Here is a 5,490-nt window from a genome sequence, read left to right on the forward strand (position 1 = left end):
ACCCCTTGGCAAATTGCAGAAAAACTTGTCTTTTCTCCGAGCGCGGGGGCTGCTCGGTCCAGCCCTCGCAAGAGTCATTTCCTGCCTCTGCTGGGACGGCTCGAGAAATTCTCGAGCAGCAGCACCGAGCCGCACCGGCGGACGACACCGAAACGTAGGATGACGAACTTTTTAATCGCGGCACTCTTGGTTCTTCATTTTTTACTGGGTAAATATGTTTTCTCTGGTTTTCCGGCTTGCCATTTAATTTAATCGCGCCGCTAAGTGCTGGGCTCAGGTTCTTTCTATGCTTCTGGGATGCTGCATGGCACTCGGGGTGGGGCCTTGGAGGCTGAAAGGTCTTGGGGTGTTCGCTTGGAGATGGGGGGTCAGTAGCAAAAAAACCCCCCAAAACCCAGGGGAAAACCTGATGCAATTACTAGAAGTTACGGTAAAGCGTGTGCTCGGAGAATATAGTCTGTGCTTGCAGAGTATAGCGTGTGCTTGAAGAACACAGTGTGTGCTTGGAGAATAGAGTCTGATAATTAATGTTTTCCATACTGCAGTCAAAATAATTTGCAATATACAGCTGGGAGCTATTAAGAGAGACAGATACAGGCAAGGGAAACAAAAAAAAAACCCCACCAAACCAGGATTTCCTGAAGTATTAGGTGGGCACTTAGGAGATGCGAGGAGACCGAAGTCAGGGGCAACCGAGGCAGGAAAACCACACAGCACTGGCAGCGCCCGGGAGGGACGAGCGGCAGCTTGAGGTGGGAGCCTGCAGCTAATTAGGGATGAACACATGTGCAGTGAAGTAACGTTTCTGGGAACGTGAGATAGCAGGCAGCACCGGCCGAGGGGCAGATAACTGGAAACTGGCAGCTGCCTGCAGCTCCGCCGTGCCTGCCGGCCGCAAAGAGCCTTCCTCCTTCTCTGCCGCGCCAGGAGAGCGAAGCCAAACGCAAAACATCACGCGAGGGGTTAAAAGCAGCCGAGGAGGGGGGATTTCCAGATGGAAGTTCTTTGCGGCAATACAACTCCTCTATTATTCTTAGCGTGGCTCCAGTGTAAATACAACAGCCAACTTGGAATAACTTTCTCAGAAAGCTTTGTGCATGGGATAATGTGCCCCGAGAGCTGGAGTTTACAGCGCCGGAGCCAAAAAGGACGGAGCATTTTCGAAGGGCGAGCGTGGGAAGGTGCGTGGGGTGGATGGGTGTACACCACGCCACGCAGCTCCCGATTTCGGTCCGAGTTTCCCCAAAAGCTCGGCATGGGGCTAGGACGGTTTTACACAGCAAGGCCGAGCGACGGATGAGGCTGCGGCGTATCACGACCCGCAGACCCGACTCCTACCCCAGGGCTTTGATGCCTGCGCAGAAATCTTTAGGCTGGGGCGCTGTTTTCAGATAATTTCCTGTTGAGGGGAGTTTTTGGATCTGGGCTTCTCGCTCAGCTCGCTGCCGGCACTGAGAAACTCGGGGCTACGTTAGGAAATGGTGGGAAGTTTTAGAGAGGGGTACCCGGAGCTACGGCTGGCCCCGGGCATGACTAATGGCATCATTAAAGTTATTAATAGTATAACTTATAATATTAATATTATAATTATCTTTATGAGTATATATGAGTATTAAAATATACTATCTTACTGTATGAGTCTCATTACATTATTGTATGAGTATGCAAGTATATGGGTACGCAAGTATTATAATGTTAATATTCCCAATTAGTCTGCTTTATAAGACCCCGAAAAAAAAGAAAACACGTTTAACCTCGTATTTGGAAAAGGGAAATGAGCGACTTGACACACCTTTGACAACGCCATACGATTCAGAAATCTATTTCTAGTGAGCCAACCCTAAGGAAGCGCAAGGCTCCTTTCTGAGCCTTCAGCAATTTCACAGCAAAAGGCACACGAGGAATAAAGCAGCCGGGCCGGTGGCTGAGGAGCAGCTCAAAACGCACGCAGCAGAGCTTCGAGATCCACCCCGAAATAAATATGGGGTACGGGGTGCAGGAACGTGCAATCCCATTACTGCATCTCCCTCTCCCGGCACATCTGCACCCAAAATAAAGGAAAAAAACCCACCTGGGACAAGCTCTGGTCCGGTCTGCAACACGATGCCTTTTGTCGTGAAGTCTCTGATTTAATTACGGGCCAGATTGCGAATCCATTACTCCCACCAGGGAATAGGTTTTGCACAGCGCGCCAATAAATCAGCGAAACTATCCATGTGAAACCGTATCCAGCCAGCTCGACGCGAGTCTCTGCTTACAGTGCCCGATGATGAACCGTTCATTTTCTGTTTGTTTTCAGGGAATGCTGAGATAGCAGGAGAAGAGGAGATAACAGAGTTTTTATACGACTACGCATCTCGTTTCAGTGAGAAATTCTTGCTTTTTTTTGGATCGTTTTATGCAAGTTGCATGAACAAGTTGGAATAACCGGGTTTGGAAAGGGTGCTGGGAGGTCTCCATCCAGCCTCCGCCAGGCAGGGAGAGCAGGCTTTGCCCATAAAAACCAATGCAAAGGCACCGAGAAGCCACTGAATCAAGTCCCCTGCAATCACAAATAACCCCCAAGGGACGCTGAGCCCGTCCCACCTCCCTGTGCTGCCACCAGCACAGACCTCAGCGCCCTCAAGCTTTAATTTAAGCTAAAAGCTCAAGGCTGCTCGAGGAAACGAAGGCGCTGCCGCGGCCCGAGGTCCTTCTCCTTTGCAGAAATACCCGTAGGAAAATGGATCTGAGGTGTGGGGAGACGCCGCTTAGATGAATTAAGAGGGTTTGCTGAATCGTGGCTGCATGGGAATTCGAGTGGCTGGTTACAGCCACTGCGGGTGCTCAGGCAGGACACGCGAGCAAAGCAGCAGCAGTTTATTTACCTGAGTTATTCGGATTAATTTGAATTACATTGACTATTCAGAGGGGAAAAGACGTGCAATAATCATGTCACGATATAAGGGTGGGACTCATCTCGCCTAACGCTGGATGATGTGCACAGAGCACGGGTACCCCCGACCTCCTTTAGTATTAGTGGAGAGAAACTGGTACCCAGTATCTCCCCCGACTGTAAAAGGAGGCTCTGGAGACCCTCTCAGATGAAAACATCTGTGTCTGAAGCACATCAGGAACCTCCGATACAAATGTGAATAACTGGTAGGAAATACATGCCCTAACACCGAATGGCTCTGACCACTATAAATTAAGTGATGCTTTGGTGTAAAACTTAAAACAAGATTAAAAGTAGAGTTAAAAGACATTTTTCTGGAGCTGTTCTGCCCCCAGTGGTTCTCGTTCCCATCTGAAATCACGTCTCGCTGAGCTAAAAAGGTTACTGAGATGGGCTAAGAGCAGAGGGAACCCCGGTAGCTGCTCCTGGGCAGAGAGATTCGCTTTGATTTCCGCAGCAGTAACAGATTCCTGCACCCCCCCCAGCACGCTGCCGTCGCTGCTCACAAGCAAACTCAGCCCCCAACCCAGGCAGCCTCTAAAATTAAGTTTCCAACCTATGGAATCGATGCTCAGTGTTATTATTATAATGGCTTGAGTGGGTAAGACGCCTTCCTGGTTATAGTAAACATTAATAGACTCATCAGGACAATGTTTTCGTTCCAGGTGATTACTTATATGCAACGGTAGAATATTACTCCGAGAACACCACGTTAATACCCACCATTTATTCATATGAGGTGAGTTGGACTTTCTCTTCGTATTTCCAAAAAAAAAAAAAGGGGGGGGGGGGGCCTTCCTTGCCGAAACCAGTCGCAAGAAGAAATAAAATCAACATTTTAAATCCATTTAACTCACTGAACAACTCCAATTTGGGCAAAGAGCGTCCACGCAATAGCCGTGATTAGTTTGCCATGGACTTCTTTTGCCAGTTTGCGCAGAAGGCGGTCAGAGAAGGGGAAATTCCCAGTTTTCCTAATTAAGTGACATCAAACCTGTCCCAACGAGGCATCCCTCTGGCTCCCTTACAAGTTAATCCTGTGTTGTGACATCATAGGTTATTCCTTTTCCCATACCTCCATCCAAGCACCATCAGGGCGTTGGGGAAGGGATCTGCAGGAGAGAACGCCGCCCCCCACGTTTCCCTTTGCTCAGCGACAGATAAGGATGTTCCAGGGCAACGATGCGATTTCTCCCCCCCGGGAGCGATCACCGGGGGCAGTCAGGAAGGCAGAGGAGCTAGTCAGGGCACAAACTCTGCCACCGGCTTTTAGCACATTAAAACAAGCGGTGTTCGACTGATTTCTTTTCGTTGACTTGCCAGGAGTCGGTGGGATCGCCCCTCCGGTGCCACCTCCCCCTCGTCGTCCTCCTCAGCCTCCTGGGTTTCCTGCTATGACCCCCCCCGCACCGTGCTCCTCCTCAGAAGGTACTAAAGCCCCGTAGGATTTAAGCACTCCCTAAAAACATGTCTTTAAGCCAGCAAAATCCAGTTCTTTCTAAAGCGGCAGCAAGCAGCGCTTTGCAGCAACCTTTCAAAATAATTAAAAAATAATAATTAAACCTTTTGGGCATCCAGCTGCAACGCTAGGGACAACCAAAGAAGCTTTAGCTGCTACTAATGACCCAAAGAGGCATTTTGGGATATTTTTTCCAAAGCACCCAAGTGACCTCTTTGCATACAGCCTTCAGCGGGAGCTTCAATGGTGGGAACACCTTTATGGTACCCCTGGCCCAAACTGGGTCTCAGCCCCAGGCACCTCCGCTGCTCGACCACCCAAATCCCCTTTTTTCCAGAGGCTGAAGCTCACCGACATCCCAGGTGCACACGAAATCCCCGTCCCGCCACAAGCATGGCTTGAAACACAATAGGAGGACGTGGCAACCGCTTCCTCACCTTTTCCCCTCGTTTCAGACACGACGGCTTTGATGAAGAAAAGAACATCGTCACCGCGTTGGAAACTACATCCTCTAAACGAAGCGGTCACCTCCGTTTTTAGTACAGTTGTGACTTTATGTACAAAGTTTTCAATAGATGGATGATGCCGTCCTGAGCCATAAAAGTTGTGCAAACACTGAAGAGCTTTGTAATGACTAGGTTCTTTCCTATTTCCTATTATTCTGTTGTAAATATGAACTCCTGCCAATAAAATGACTAACAATCGGTGTTCGGTTTCGAGCGTGAAGCCACCAACACCCTCTGGGAAAGCACGAGAAACGCCAGCCCCATCCCACCCCCAAGCTGGGCTAACCTGCTCCTCCCGCCCCAATTCCCACCCCATTTCTCCAGGAAAACCTCAGCACCTTGGGGACCACATGCCGATTTTGCCATGTCCCATCTTCCCGAGCCACCATGTTAAATGGGGCTGTTTGGGGACAAACCTTCCACGCCGGCAACCATCCGCCACGAGGTTTGCGGTGGCCGGTGGCGTGGTTTCATTTGCAGTTGCTCGGTAAATAATCGGTAAACACCAGCAGAACGGGAATGCACGAAACTTGTACAGCGCTTGTCCCATCAAAAGAATCTTTTCAAGCCTCTGAACCCATAACCTACAA

At 49.6% G+C, this 5,490-nt stretch overlaps 1 long non-coding RNA gene across 2 annotated transcripts; it reads left to right on the forward strand.

Moving 5' to 3' along the window:
* On the forward strand, positions 1-5,100 carry LOC143171236 (uncharacterized). Of its 2 annotated transcripts, XR_012997162.1 has the most exons (6): positions 1-208; positions 2,300-2,365; positions 3,601-3,674; positions 4,259-4,363; positions 4,732-4,756; positions 4,850-5,100. It is a non-coding gene; the product is annotated as an uncharacterized LOC143171236 (long non-coding RNA). The 2 variants fall into 2 exon arrangements; XR_012997161.1 differs by lacking the exon at positions 4,732-4,756 and having other exon boundaries at positions 16-208.
* The last annotated feature ends 390 nt before the right edge of the window (positions 5,101-5,490 follow it).

The sequence above is a fragment of the Aptenodytes patagonicus genome, chromosome 26, assembly GCF_965638725.1.
Source record: "Aptenodytes patagonicus chromosome 26, bAptPat1.pri.cur, whole genome shotgun sequence".
Lineage (NCBI taxonomy): Eukaryota > Metazoa > Chordata > Aves > Sphenisciformes > Spheniscidae > Aptenodytes > Aptenodytes patagonicus.